The sequence below is a fragment of the Bos javanicus genome, chromosome 7 (genome assembly GCF_032452875.1).
Source record: "Bos javanicus breed banteng chromosome 7, ARS-OSU_banteng_1.0, whole genome shotgun sequence".
In the NCBI taxonomy this organism is placed as follows: Eukaryota; Metazoa; Chordata; class Mammalia; order Artiodactyla; family Bovidae; genus Bos; species Bos javanicus.
In genome coordinates this window covers 104,233,127-104,248,894 of record NC_083874.1, presented here as the reverse complement: position 1 = coordinate 104,248,894, position 15,768 = coordinate 104,233,127, and positions in this window count along the sequence as shown.

Genomic DNA, 15,768 nt, shown 5'->3' with positions numbered 1-15,768 from the left:
ATAAGACTATAGCTCTCATAGCTGGGAGATAACCTTTAAGCTCTTAGATTTTTTATCTAAATACTTACAGTTGCCAGGAGCCAGTGTGAGGAACTCTGCCCATGGCAAAGGTCATGAGGAAGGAGGCTCAGCATACGCAAAGGCGGAATCGAGCCTCAGGAGTCCCCCTGGAGATTCTCCAGCATCTGCCCCCAAAACCAGAGCCTGCCTACTTTACTGCCTTGTGCTCTCACCTACACCTCTGACTTTACAGGGGGCTGTCCCCCACCACCTCTTTCAGAGAAGGAGTTAACTTAGAGCTCCAGTTAATAATGATTTCTGGGCATGATAGGAGTGTTTCAACCTACAAACTCCTCTGAAGGTTCTCTAGCCTGCCTGACAGGCTTGTCTGGACACATGTGATTGTTCACAGCCTCCCAACCATGAGAGGCACAAGATGTTCTAAACTTTCTAAAAACAGATTCTTTTAAGAAGTTAGGAAATTATTATTAGTGTAGTATAGTGGGCTGATTAGAAATTGTATTCATGAAGGGTTTTTCATTTGTTGAGCCAATGTTTGCTGCTAAGTCTCCACATCCCCTGCCCTTATACACATTAATGAATATATAGAAGAAATAAGTATTAACCTTTGATATTAATCATGTTAGACTTTAGGCTAAACAGATTCTTTCCTTAATTAAAACCCACTGCACCCTCACCCTATATGAATGTAACTTTATCTAGTGCCTTCGAAAGGTGGCATCTGTTTTAAGAATAATCACTCCTGGAGAAATAAGTGTTCTGGTTGATCGACCACTGTCACAAGGAGAGGGTACTAAATTGTCAGCAGGCCCCCTGGCCAGAAGATGAGGTAACACCCCTAAGACCTCTGTATAAATTTGTATGAAGCACCTGATTTTGATAAAAGTCAGGACTGCTGACCCCGCGTGACTGTTGTATTACATCTCTGTGTATAAAAGTGGACCCTGGTAAATAAAGAATGGGATCAGTTCCTGGAAAGACTGGTCTCCCCATGTCGTTCTTTCTCTCACCTTCTGGCTGAATTCCCATCTGGAACGTGGAGGCTCGTCAAACCTACTAATTATGCCTGGGCTTCTAAGATCTGACTGGGAGGCCTTAGTGTCTCCTCTCCTTCAGGAGAACGGAGGGACGCCTGTGGCCTACATAGGTGACGCAAACTCCTTGTCTTTGGGTTTTATTCGTTTTCCACGTAAACGAAGTTATTCAGCCTCTTTTCTCCACTGAATTTTCCTACTGAGCTATCCTTATTTAACCACTCTTTATATCTTTAATTCTATCATATCCTGATCGCTGACACCATCCCCACTTCGAATTCCCTGGATCCACTGGGGCTGGACCCTGGCATACAGTAAATATGTTATAAAATGTTCCTTCCTTTGAGATGATTCAATTTTGCTTTAGAGGAGGAAGAACATGAGAGAATGCTTTAGAAAGGGCTTCAGTCTTAATGATGGAATTCTGAGAAGTCTCCACTCATGGGCTATAATTTCCAGATATTTTTGCATTGGAATGAAGGTGATAACATTTTATTAAAAACAAATCTTTTATGGTTATTTTCATGGGAAAGTTAAGAATGTTATACCATGCATGCTTATGTTGCTAACATACTAAATAAAAGGCACATAAATATTTTGTTTCCTGGGGATAGTAAGCAACATGTGAAACATGAATATTGCTATTAAATTAGTTATTAGATATTATTCAAAACTTGAAGTGGTTGAATAAAATATTAAAATTTATTGATTTGAGTATATGTAGGACAATTTCAAAATACTATGATTATGTAGAATAATCAATGAGCTAAGCAATATTTTCATGTTGAATTATATTTTAGTCTGTTGAAAATTAAACTTATACATTTCTTCTTTTAAATAAAGATATCACTGGGCTTTAGAACTATCATTATCCTGAGTAGATGCTTATAGGGAAAAAATTATTCTTTTATTTCATTTCAAATAATTATCACATTTAGAAACAAAAATGGGAGTAGATAAAACTAAAGAAAAGGATTGGCTTATATACTACAGAGGAAAATATCTGATTTAAAAGTATACATTAAAGAAGTCACAAAATGATGGTTTGGAGGATTATGTTTTTGTTTTTTTAATAGACAAAGATAAGAAGTATAATCTAAGATAAGGTCATCATATCCAAACAGATAAGATTATTCTATCACTCAAAATCATCATATCCAAACAAGTAGATAAGATTATTCTATAACTCAAAAGACCTCATTTTTCCACAGCTCAAATTATTAATAATATTCTTCTTAAATTTTATTTAAGTTTATTCAGGTATTACAAATTTGCTTTATTCCATTTAAAATTTATATATGTTAGTTCATCCTTGTGGTGATTGTTTGTATTTGAAATGTCCAGTTTTAGCATTTTATTTTAAAATAATATCAAATACTATGTGCTCCTATTCTCTGAGTGAACATAAGTAAAAAACAGTAAGCCTAGGCATGAGATTCTTATACCTTTAAAGAACTCTCCCACATTGAGGGAGGGTTTATTCCTAGGCATTTTATTTTTGTTGCAATGGTGAATGGGATTTTTTCATTAATTTTTCTTTCTGAATGTTTATTATTAACGTGGAGGAAAGCCCACTGGCTGCACGGGTGCAGGAAGGCCAAGAGGAGCTACTCCACATTCAAGGTCAGTAGGAGCAACCTCGTCCAAGGTAAGGAGCAGTGGCTGCACTTTGCTGGAGCTGCCATGAAGAGATACCCCAAGTCCAAGGTAAGAGATATCCAAGTAAGATGGTAAGTACTGCAAGAGGGCATCAAGAGGGCAAAAACACTGAAACTATAATCACAGAAAACTAGCCAATCTGATCACATGGACCACAGCCTTGTCTAATTCAGTGAAACTAAGCCATGCCCTGTGGGGCCACCCAAGTCTGACGGGTCATGTGGAGAGGTCAGACAGAGTGTGGTCCACTGGAGAAGGGAATGGCAAACCACTTCAGTATTCTTGCCTTGAGAACCCCAGAAACAGTATGAAAAGGAAAAATCATAGGAAACTGAAAGAGGAACTCCCCAGGTTGGTAGGTGCCCAACATGCTACTGGAGATCAGTGGAGAAATACTCCAGAAAGAATGAAGGGATGGAGCCAAAGCAAAAACAGTACCCAGTTGTGGATGTGACTGGTAATAGAAGCAAGGTCTGATGCTGTGAAGAGCAATATTGCATAGGAACCTGGAATGTCAGGTCCATGAATCAAGGCAAATCGGAAGTGGTCAAACAGGAGATGGCAAGGATGAACGTCAACATTCTAGGAATCAACGAACTAAAATGGACTGGAATGGGTGAATTTAATCCAGATGGCCATTATATCTACTACTGTGGGCAGGGATCCCTTAGAAGAAATGGAGTAGCCATCATGGTCAACAAAAGAGTCTGAAATGCAGTTGCTGCTGCTAAGTCGCTTCAGTCGTGTCCGACTCTGTGCGACCCCATAGACAGCAGCCCATTAGGCTCCTCTGTCCCTGGGATTACCCAGGCAAGAATACTGGAGTGGGTTGCCATTTCCTTCTCCAATGCATGAAAAGTAAAATGTGAAAGTGAAGTCGTTCAGTCGTGTTCGACTCTTAGCGACCCCATGGATTGCAGCCTACCAGGCTCCTCCATCCATGGATTTTCCAGGCAAGAGTACTAGAGTGGGGTGCCATTGCCTTCTCCCTGAAATGCAGTACTTGGATGCAATCTCATAAATGACAGAATGATCTCTGTTTGTTTCCAAGGCAAACCATTCAATATCACGGTGATCCAAGCCTATGCCTCAACCAGTAACGCTGAAGAAGCTAAAGTTGAATGGTTCTAGGAAGACCTACAAGACCTGTTAGAAATAATACACCAAAAATATTTCCTTTTCATTATAGGGGACTGTAATACAAAAGTAAGAATTCAAGAAACACCTGGGCTAACAGGCAAATTTGGCCTTGGAGTACGGAATGAAGCAGGGAAAAGGCTAATAGAGTTTTGCCAAGAGAACGCACTGGTCATAGCAAACACCCTCTTCCAACAACACAAGAGAAGACTCTACACAAGGACATCACCAGATGGTCAACATCGAAATCAGATTGATTATATTATTTGTAGCCAAAGATGGAGAAGCTCTATACAGTCAGCAAAAACAAGACTGAGAGCTGACTGTGGCTCAGATCATGAACTCCTTATTGCCAAATTCAGACTTAAATTGAAGAAAGTAGAGAAAACCACTAGACCATTCAGGTATGACCTAAATCAAATCCCTTATGATTATATGGTGGAAGTAAGAAATAGATTTAAGGGACTAGATCTGAAAGACGGAGTGCCTATCAGATGAACTATGGATGGAGGTTCATGACATTGTATAGTAGACAGGGATCAAGACCATCCCCATGGAAAAGAAATGCAAAAAACAAAATGGCTGTCTGTGGAGGGCTTACAATTAGCTGTGAAAAGAAGGGAAGTGAAAAGCAAAGGAGAAAAGGAAAGATATTCCCATTTGAATGCAGACTTCCAAAGAATTGCAAGGAGAGAAAAGAAAGCCTTCCTCAGAGATCAGTGCAAAGAAATAGAGGAAAACACAGAATGGGAAAGACTAGAGATCTCTTCAAGAAAATTAGAGATACCAAGGGAACATTTCATGCAAAGATGGGTTCAATAAAGGACAGAAATGGTATGGACCTAACAGAAAGAGAAAGAGGAAAAGGCAATGACAACCCACTCCAGTACTCTTGCCTGGAAAATCCCATAGACGGAGGAGCCTTGTAGGCTGTAGTCCATTGGGTCACACAGAGTCGGACACAACTGAAGCGACTTAGCAGCATCAACAGAAGCAGAAGATATTAAGAAGAGGTGGCAAGAGTACACAGAAGGACTGTATGAAAAAGATCTTCGTGACCCAGATAATCACGATGGAGTGATCACTGACCTAGAGACAGACATCCTGGAATGTGAAGTTAAGTGGGCCTTAGAAAGCATCACTACAAACAAAGCTAGGGGAGGTGATGGAATTCCAGTTGAGCTATTCCAAATCCTGAAAGTTGATGATGTGAAAGTGCTGCACTCAATATGCCAACAAATTTGGAAAACTCCACAGTGGGCACAGGACTGGAAAAGGTCAGTTTTCATTCCAAACCCAAAGAAAGGCAATGCCAAAGAATGCTCAAACTACAGCACAGTTGCACTCACCTCACACACTAGTAAATTAATGCTCAAAATTCTCCAAACCAGGCTTCAGCAATACGTGAACCATGAACTTCCAGATGTTCAAGCTGGTTTTAGAAAAGGCAGAGGATCCAGAGATCAAATTGCCAACATCTTCTGGATCATCGAAAAAGCAAGAAAGTTCCAGAAAAACAACTATTTCTGTTTTATTGACTATGCCAGAGCCTTTGACTCTGTGGATCACAATAAACTGTGGAAAATTCTTCAAGAGATGGGAATACCAGACCACCTGAACTGCCTCTTGAGAAACTTATATCCAGGTCAGGAAGCAACAGTTAGAACTGGACATGGAACAACAGACTGGTTCCAAATAGGAAAAGAAGTACATCAAGGTTGTATATTGTCACCCTGCTTATTTTATTTATATGCAGAATACATCATGAGAAACGCTGGGCTGGAAGAAGCACAAGCTGGAATCAAGATTTCCAGGAGAAATATCAATAACCTCAGATATGCAGATGACACCACCCTTATGGCAGAAAGTGAAGAGGAACTAAAAAGCCTCTTGATGAAAGCAAAAGAGGAGAGTGAAAATGTTGGCTTAAAGCTCAACATTCAGAAAACGAAGATCATGGCATCTGGTCTCATCATTTCATGAGAAATAGATGGGGAACAGTGAAAACAGCGTCAGACTTTAATTTTTTGGGCTCCAAAATCACTGCAGATGGTGATTGCAGCCATGAAATGAAAAGACGCTTACTCCTTGGAAGGAAAGTTATGACCAACCTAGATAGCATATTCAAAAGCAGAGATATTACTTTGCCAACAAAAGTTCATCTAGTCAAGGCTATGGTTTTTCCAGTAGTCATGTATTGATGTGAGAGTTGGACTGTGAAGAAAGCTGAGCGCCAAAGAACTGATGCTTTTGAACTGTGGTGTTGGAGAAGACTCTTGAGAGTCCCTTGGACTGCAAGGAGATCCAACCAGTCCATTCTAAAGGAAACCAGTCCTGGGTGTTCATTGGAAGGACTGATGCTGAGGCTGAAACTCCAATTCTTTGGCCACCTCATGCACAGTTTTGACTCATTGGAGAAGACCCTTATGCTGGGAGGAATTAGGGGCAGGAGGAGAAAGGGACGACAGAGGATGAGATGGCTTGATGGCATCACCGACTGAATGCACATGATTTTGAGTGAACTCCAGGTGTTGGTGATGAACAGGGAAGCCTGGTGTGCTGCAATTCATGGGGTCTCAAAGAGTCGGACACGACTGAGTGACTGAACTGAACTGATAGGAATGCAAGGGATTTCTTTATTAATTATGTATCCTGCAACTTTACTATATTAACTGATTAACTCAAGTAATTTTCTGGTGGCATCTTTAGGGTTTTCTATGTGTAGTATTGAGGCTCCCCAGGTGATGCTAGTGGTAAAGAACCCTGCTGCCAAAGCAGGAGACATAAGAGATGTGGGTTTGATCCCTGGGTTGGGAAGATCCCCTGGAATAGAAAATGGCAACCCACTCCAGTACACTTGCCTGGAGAATCCCATGGCCAGAGAAATCTGGTGGGCTACAGTCCGTAGTGTCGCAAAGAGTTGGACATAACTGAAGCGACTTAGGAATGTCATCTGCAAACAGTGAGTTTTACTTCTTCTTTTTCAATGTAAATTCCCTGCATTTCTTTTTCTTCTATGATTGCCATGGCTAGGACTTAAAAAACAAAACAAAACACTGTATTGAATATAACTGGTTAGAGTGGAGACCCTTGTCTTATTCCTGATCTTAGTGCAAATGCTTTCCATTTTTCACCATCGAGAATAATATTTACTGTGGGTTTGTCATATATGGTATGTTGAGGTCGTCATCATCATCGTTTAGTTGTGTCTGACTCTTGCAACCCCATGGATGTGGAAGATGGATGGGCAGAATACTGGAGTGGGTTGTCATTTCCTTCTCCAGGGGAACTTCCCAACTCAGGAATCAAACCCAAGTCTCCTGCATTGCAGGCAGATTCTTTACCGAATGAGCTTCAGGTGAAGACCTATGTGGAGGTAGGTTCTTTCTTTACCCATTTTCTGGGTGTTGAACTTAAGCTTTTTCTTCATAAATATTATCCATATATGCATACACATGCATAGGTATCTTAATTTATATTGCTAGTTTAGATGATATTTTAAAATTTATGTTTGCTGCTTTATGTTTCTATTATATGTAATGCTATTGAACTCTGTGCAGGAATCAAATTCTATTTTGTTTGTTTGTTTAGTTATCTGATGACTGAAAAATGAAAATTTCTTTCTTTCAGCCTTTAAATATCTTTTATTTATCCAGCTTTATTTTACTACCCATAATTCTTACACATACTGAATACAGTAGTTCTACCAAATGTGAATGCATATTTTGTTAACTTTTTTAAAGGAATACTATCTGTTTTACTATTAATATGATGCTTGGATACATTATAGAAAATATCCTTTATCTTTTAAAGAAGTTCTCTTTTGGTTTTAGTGTATTAATGCACATTGTCATGAAAGAGTTTTTGGATTAAAAAATGATACCTTTTAGAAATTTTTAAAACTAATTTAATTGGTTGACATAAATTACTCACAAACTCAAATTTACCATTTTAAGTCATTTATGCAATCATGGGATCAATTCTACTCATTCCTAATAGTTCTTGTCTTTCTTTTTTTTTTAACCATAATTTTATCATTGATAGTATGACCAGGAAACATGACTTTACATTCTTCCATTTGAAATGATCTCCCCTAAACATAGATACCACTTCCTTATGTTAAATATCTGGACTTTTTCATGATCAACTCAAAATGTATTAGTCAAAAGGAGAAATTGTGTGGAAAATCCTTTGTTGATCTTGTCTGTCTATTTGTTCTGCCATTCTCTTTCAGTAAAAACGCTCAGTAAAGATCCAGATAGGGACTATTTTAAACTCTGAGGCTCATAAAATCCCTGTCTCAATTTCTCAAGTCAGTTGTTCCAGTACAAAAGCAGGCACAGACAGTATGGTAAATGAGGATGGCTGTGTTCCAATAAAACCTTATTATGGACACTGAAGCAATCAGTGGCAGAACTGAAGAGAGAAATAGACCATTCAACACAACAGTTGTAGATTTCAATATCAGACTTCCGATAATGAATAGAACATTTACACAGAACATCAAAAGGAAATTGGGGGCTTGATCAACACTATAAACCAACTATACATAATAGATGCACAGAACACTCACATAGCAATTGAAAAATACATCTTCATCTCAAGTGCACATGCAACATTTTACAGGATAGACCATATGGTAGACAATAAAACAATTCTCAATGTATCTTAAAAGATTGCAATCTTACAAAGTATGTTTTATGACCACAATGGAATGAAAGTAGAAATTAATAGCAGAAGGAAAACTGGGAAATATGGGATAATTAAGAAACACCATTTTAAAAACAATGGGTCAAAGAAGAAATCACTGGAAAAGTTAGAAAATATTTTTATATGCATGAAAATAAAATCACAATACAACAAAATTTATGGGATGCAACAAAAACAGTATTCAGACAGAAATGTATAGCTATAAATGCCTGCATTATAAAATAAACATTCTAAATCAGTAAACTAATTTTTTTTTATCTTAAGAAGCTAGAAAAATAATAGCAAAGTAAACCCCAAACAAGTTGAAGGAAGGAGATAATAAAAATCAGAGTAGGCAAAAGGAAAAATATAAAAGAAACAAAAATAAAACATGAAACCAAATGATTTTTAAATAAAATTTATAAGCTGCTAGTAAAACTAGAAAAAGGAGAATATATAAAAAACTAAAAACAGAAATGAATGCAGAAACATTACTATGACCCTACAGAATTTTTTATAAAAATAGATCATCTAGATGATAGCAAAAGTACTTAGAAACATGCAAAGTACCAAATTGGACTCAAATTAAAAAAAAATCTTAGCACACTATGTTAAGTAAAGAGATTAAGTAATTAAAAAGCTAAAAAGAAAAGTCCAAGACCAAGAGGCTCCAGTGAGTAGAATTCACTACTCAATGAATAAAGATCTATAAGGAAGACTTAACCCCAATCCTGCTCAAACTCTTTCCAAAAAATAAAAGAAGAGGAAACATTCCTAACACATTCTATGATGCTAGAATTTCTCTGATACACAAAGTAATAAAACTGAAATCATACTTCTTATTAATGTAAGTACCCAAGTCATCAAGAAAATAATTAAAAATAAAATTCAACAGTATATTACAAGGGTGATGCATCCTAAACAATAATGATTTATCCAAGGTTCACAAAGCCCATTCTTCCCCCTAACATTATGAACAAGAAAAGGATGGCCATTTTCACCTATTACACATTGTACTGGAAGTTTTAGCAAGACCAAATAATCAACTAAGAGAAAGGAGGTCCACAGAGGAAAGAGAAAAGTAAAGGCATTTTTATTCTCAAGATGACATAATTCTATATATAAAAAAATTTTTAGAACACCTTCCCCTTCACCTACCAACAAACACCCAGGCATATACCTGAACTATTAGAACTAATAATCACATTCAGCAAAGTTGCCTATACACTGTCAATGAAAAGCTGAAAAGGAAATAAAGATTAAAAAATTCATTTATAATAGCATCCAAAAGAATATTTTCTTGTTGTTTAGTCAGTAAATTGTGCCCAGCTCTTTGTGACCCCTTAGACTGTATTTCACCAGGTTTCTCTGTCCATGAGGTTTCCCAGGCAAGAATCCTAGAATGCATTGCCAGTAGTGCTGGAATAAGTCTCATTCCATACACGAACACACACACACACACACACCTCAAAATAAATCACAACAAAATATAGGTTAAAATTTTAACAAACTATTAGAAGAAACAAGGGATAATTTTTGTTTTTGTTTTTGTTTTTTTTGAGGGATACATTTATTACAGTTCATGGAATTCTCCAGGCCAGAATACTGGAGTGGGTAGCCTTTCTCTTCTACAGGGGATCTTCCCAACCCAGGGATCAAACCGGTGTCTCCCACATTGCAGGTGGATTCTCTATCAGCTGAGCCACCAGGAAAGCCCAAAGAGCTCTTACAAATTGTCAAAAAAAAAAAAAAGACACTTCTATTAAAAAATGTATAAAGGACTTGGACAGATATTTCTTCAAAGAAGATATGGAAGTAGATATGGTAAAGAGCTTGAACAAGTCTTTAACATCAATGGATATTGTGTGAGTGTGCTCAGATGCACAGTTGTGTCAAACTCTTTGCAACCTCATGGACTGTAGCCCACCAGGCTTCTCTACCAATGAGATTATCCCAGCAAGAATACTGCTGTGAATTTCCATTTCAACCTCCAGGAGGTCTTCCCTGATCCAGGAATGGGACCTGCATTTCCTGTGGCTCCTGCATTGGCAGACATGTTCTTTACTGCTGAGATACCTGGGAAGGTCCAGGCACTACTTGAGGCCCTCCTAATCACTCTACTTTCAAGGCCATGAAGCATTAGAAGCCACCTAAAGAGTAACTTGCTCCAACTCTTACAACTACAGAAAATGGCAGAAGGCACATGCTCCCCAGCTCAGTCTCTTCTCCCCCTTTCTTATGTACCCGCGTCCACACACAATAGATACTGGGGACTCACTTAAAACTGCTGGCTGGGCTTCGACAGCCTCATGCAATGGGTGTGCAGTGGAGAACTAGGTCTATTCAACATTTACTGCGGGTCCTTTGGATGTTGTGTTATTGTTCGGTCATTCAGTTGTGTCAAACTCTTTGTGACCCCAAAGCATGCCAGAGTTCCCAGTCCTTCACGATTTCCTGAAGTTTGCTTCAAACTCACAGGCGTTGAGTCAGTGATACCATTCAACCATCTCATCCTCTGTCATCCCCTTCTCCTCCTGCCTTCAAACTTTCCCAGGAACAGGGTCTTCTCCAGTGAGTTGCTTATTCACATCAGGTGGCCAAAGTATTGAAGCTTCAGCACCAGTCCTTCCAATGAATATTCAGATTTCCTTTAGGATGGACTGGACTGCCCTCCTCATTGTCCTAGGGATCCTTGAGTCTTCTCCAGCACCACAGTTCTAAAGCATCAAATCTTCCGTGCTCAGCCTTTTTTATTATCCAGCTCTCACATCTATACGTGACTACTGGAAAAACCATAGCTTTGATGATATGGACCTTGGTCAGAAAAGTAATGTCTCTGCTTTTTAATGTGCTGTATATGTTTGTCAGGGAAAGGAGTGCATCAAGGTTGTATATTGTCACCCTGTTTATTTAACTTATATGCAGAGTATAGCATGTGAAATGCTGGACTAGATGAAGCATAAGCTGTAATAACATTTTGCTGGAGAAATATCAATAATCTCTTGTACACAGATGACACCACCCTTATGGCAGAAAGCAAAGAAGAACTAAAAAGCCTCGTGATGAAAGTGAAAGTGGAGAGTGGAAAGTTCATTTAAAATTCAACATACAAAAAATTAAGACCGTGACATCTGGTCCCATCATTTCATGGCAAATAGATGAGGAAACAATGGAAATGGTTGAGAGACTTTAGTTTTTGGGCTCCAAAATCACTGCAGATGGTGACTGCATCTGTGAAATTAAAAGATACTTGCTCCTTGGAAGAAAAGTTATGACCAACTTAGACAGCATATTAAAAAGCAGAGACGTTGCTTTGCCAGCAAAGGTCTGTCTAGTCAAAACTATGGTTTTTCCAGTAGTCATGTATGGAGTTGAGAGTTGAACTGTAAAGAAAGCTGAGCACCAAAGAAGCACCAGAGAAAGCTGATGCTTTTGAGCTGTCGTGTTGGAGAAGACTCTTGAGAGTCCCTTGGATTGCAAGGAGATCCAACCAGTCCATCCTAAAGGAAATGAGTCCTGAATATTCATTGGAAGGATTAATGTTGAGGCTGAAACTCCAATACTTTGACCATCTGATGTGAAGAACTGACTCCTTGAAAAGACCCTGATGCTGGGAAAGATTGAAGGCAGGAGGAGAAGGGAATGACATAGGATGAGATAGTTGGATGGCATCACCAACTCAATGGACATGAGTTTGAGCAAGCTTCAGGAGTGGTGATGAACAGGGAAGCCTGACGTGCTGCAGTCCATGGAGTCGCAAAGAATCATACACGACTGAGCAACTGAACTGAACTGAGGCTTGTCACAGCTTTTCTTCCAAGGAGCATCTTTTATTTTCATGGCTGCAGTCACCATCTGCAGTAATTTTGGAGCCCAAGAAAATAAAGTCTGTCATTGTTTCAATTGTTTCTCAGTGTATTGTTTTGTCAAGAATAAATATGTTTACATTTTCTTGGGGTGTAAACATATTTATTTCTCATCAATAGGGCTCATTTTTAAATCAATCTTCCAATGACAAAATAAAGACACAATTATTAAGTCCCACTATCCATATAGCAAAAATGACAAAATGACAATAGATCTTTTAATTTGAGATGTTTAATTTTTTTCTTTTTAAGATGCTACATAGTCAAACAGATTTGGATTGGTCTTTTATGCATACGATTAATTCAGTCAAACTCTCAATCCCTACTTGATGGCTAATTGGACACTATGGAAATGCAAATTAAAATCATAATGACTTTATCATTATGTATCACTTTACACCCTCTGGGATAACTTTAATGAAAAAATTAAAATAACAAGTATTAGCATGGATGTAGAGCAATCACAATACTTTGCTATGGGGATAGTAAAAATGGAGCATCCACTTGGAGGCATCTCAAACAGTTAAGCATAGAAATAGCATAAGACGGCAATTCCATTCCAAGATACATACCCAAGGGAAGTGAAAATATGTGTCTATAAATACACTGAAACTTGTACTGAAATCTTTACAAAAGCTTTACGGATGATAACCAAAAAGTGGAAACAGTATTCATCAGTCCATGGCTGGAAGATGCATTGTGGTATACATCTGTGTGTTCAGACAATGGAGTATCATGCAGCCATTACAGAAGTCAAAGTATTGATACATTCTACAAGAGGGAAACACAAAAGCAGTTGGTTAAGTGAAAGAATCAGACATAAATGTCACATGTTGCATTATTCTTTTATGTAGTATATTCAGAATAGACACACCATAAAGACTGAAAGCAGATTAGATATTACCGAGGGATGGGTGGAAAGAGAAACGAGAAGTGATTACTTAATAGGTACAGGGTGTTTTTCTGAGGTGATGAAAAGTTTTAAAATAGATAATGCTGTGAATATGCTGTATGCCACTGAATTGTACAGTTTGCAATGGTTAGCTGTATGTTTTATGCTTTTTTTAATTTTATATTGGAACATAATTGATTTACAATGCTGTGTTAGTTTCAGGTGTGCAGCAGAGTAATTCAGATATAGTAATACATATACATGCATACACACATACCTATTCTCTTTCAAATTCTTTTCCCATTTAGATTATTGAACAGGAACAGAATTTCCTGTTCTATGTGGCAGATCCTAGTCAGATACCTATTTTAAATACAACAGTATTTATTTATTTTTTACTTTTTATTTTTTAACTTTACAATATTTTATTGGTTTTGCCATGTATCAAAATGAATCCGCCACAGGTATACATGTGCTCCCCATCCTGAACCCTCCTCCCTCCTCCCTCCCCATACCATCCCTCTGGGTCGTCCCAGTGCACCAGCCCCAAGCATCCAGCATCGTGCATCGAACCTGGACTGGCAACTCGTTTCATATATGATATTATACACGTTTCAATGCCATTCTCCCAAATCTTCCCACGCTCTCTCTCTCCCACAGAGTCCATAAGACTGTTCTATACATCAGTGTCTCTATTGCTGTCTCGTATACAGGGTTATTGTTACCGTCTTTCTAAATTCCATATATATGCGTTAGTATACTGTATTGGTGTTTTTCTTTCTGGCTTACTTCATTCTGTATAATAGGCTCCAGTTTCATCCACCTCATTAGAACTGATTCAAATGTATTCTTTCTAATGGCTGAGTAATACTCCATTGTGTGTATGTACCACAGCTTTCTAATCCATGCATCTGATGATGGACATCTAGGTTGCTTCCATGTCCTGGCTATTATAAACAGTGCTGCGATGAACATTGGGGTACCCGTGTCTCTTTCCCTTCTGGTTTCCTCAGTGTGTATGCCCAGCAGTGGGATTGCTGGATCATAAGGCAGTTCTATTTCCAGTTTTTTAAGGAATCTCCACCCTGTTCTCCATAGTGGCTGTACTAGTTTGCATTCCCACCAACAGTGTAAGAGGGTTCCCTTTTCTCCACACCCTCTCCAGCATTTATTGCTTGTAGACTTTTGGATCGCAGCCATTCTGACTGGCGTGAAATGGTACCTCATAGTGGTTTTGATTTGCATTTCTCTGATAATGAGTGATGTTGAGCATCTTTGCATGTGTTTGTTAGCCATCTGTATGTCTTCTTTGGAGAAATGTCTATTTAGTTCTTTGGCCCATTTTTTGATTGGGTCATTTATTTTTCTGGAATTGAGCTGTAGGAGTTGCTTGTATATTTTTGAGATTAGTTGTTTGTCAGTTGCTTCATTTGCTACAACAGTATTTAAAATACTGATATTTAAATGTTAAATATTAAAATATTTACAAATATTAACATGTAAATATTAAAATATAAATATTTTAAAATACTGCATCAATCTCAAACTCTCTATTTTGTCCCCACATCCTTCCCCCTTGATAACTTAAAGGCAGTCTCTAAGGTTTTGAGTTCATTTCTGTTTAATAAATAAGTTTATTTGTATCATACTTTTTAGATTCCACATACAAACAATATCCTATGATATTTATCTTTCTCTGTCCGAGTTACTTCACTTAGTATGACAATCTCCAGATTGACTGTAAATGGCAGTATTAGTTTTGCCAAATATAACAATGAACCCACCACAGGTATACATGTGTTCCCCATCCTGAACCCTCCTCCCATACCCATACCATTCCTCTGGGTCGTCCCAGTGCACCAGCCCCAAGCATCCAGTATCGTGCATCAAACCTGGATTGGCAACTCATTTCATATATGATATTATACACGTTTCAATGCCATTCTCCCAAATCATCCCACCCTCTCCCTCTCCCACAGAGTCCATAAGACTGTTCTATACATCAGTGTCTCGTTTGCTGTCTCGTATACAGGGTTATTGTTACCATCTTTCTAAATTCCATATATATATGCGTTAGTATACTGTATTGGTGTTTTTCTTTCTGGCTTACTTCATTCTGTATAATAGGCTCCAGTTTCATCCACCTCATTAGAACTGATTCAAATGTATTCTTTCTAATGGCTGAGTAATACTCCATTGTGTGTATGTACCACAGCTTTCTTATCCATTCATCTGCTGATGGACATCTAGGTTGCTTCCATGTCCTGGCTATTATAAACAGTGCTGCGATGAACATTGGGGTACACGTGTCTCTTTCCCTTCTGGTTTCCTCAGTGTGTATGCCCAGCAGTGGGATTGCTGGATCATAAGGCAGTTCTATTTCCAGTTTTTTAAGGAATCTCCACCCTGTTCTCCATAGTGGCTGTACTAGTTTGCATTCCCGCCAACAGTGTAAGAGGGTTCCCTTTTC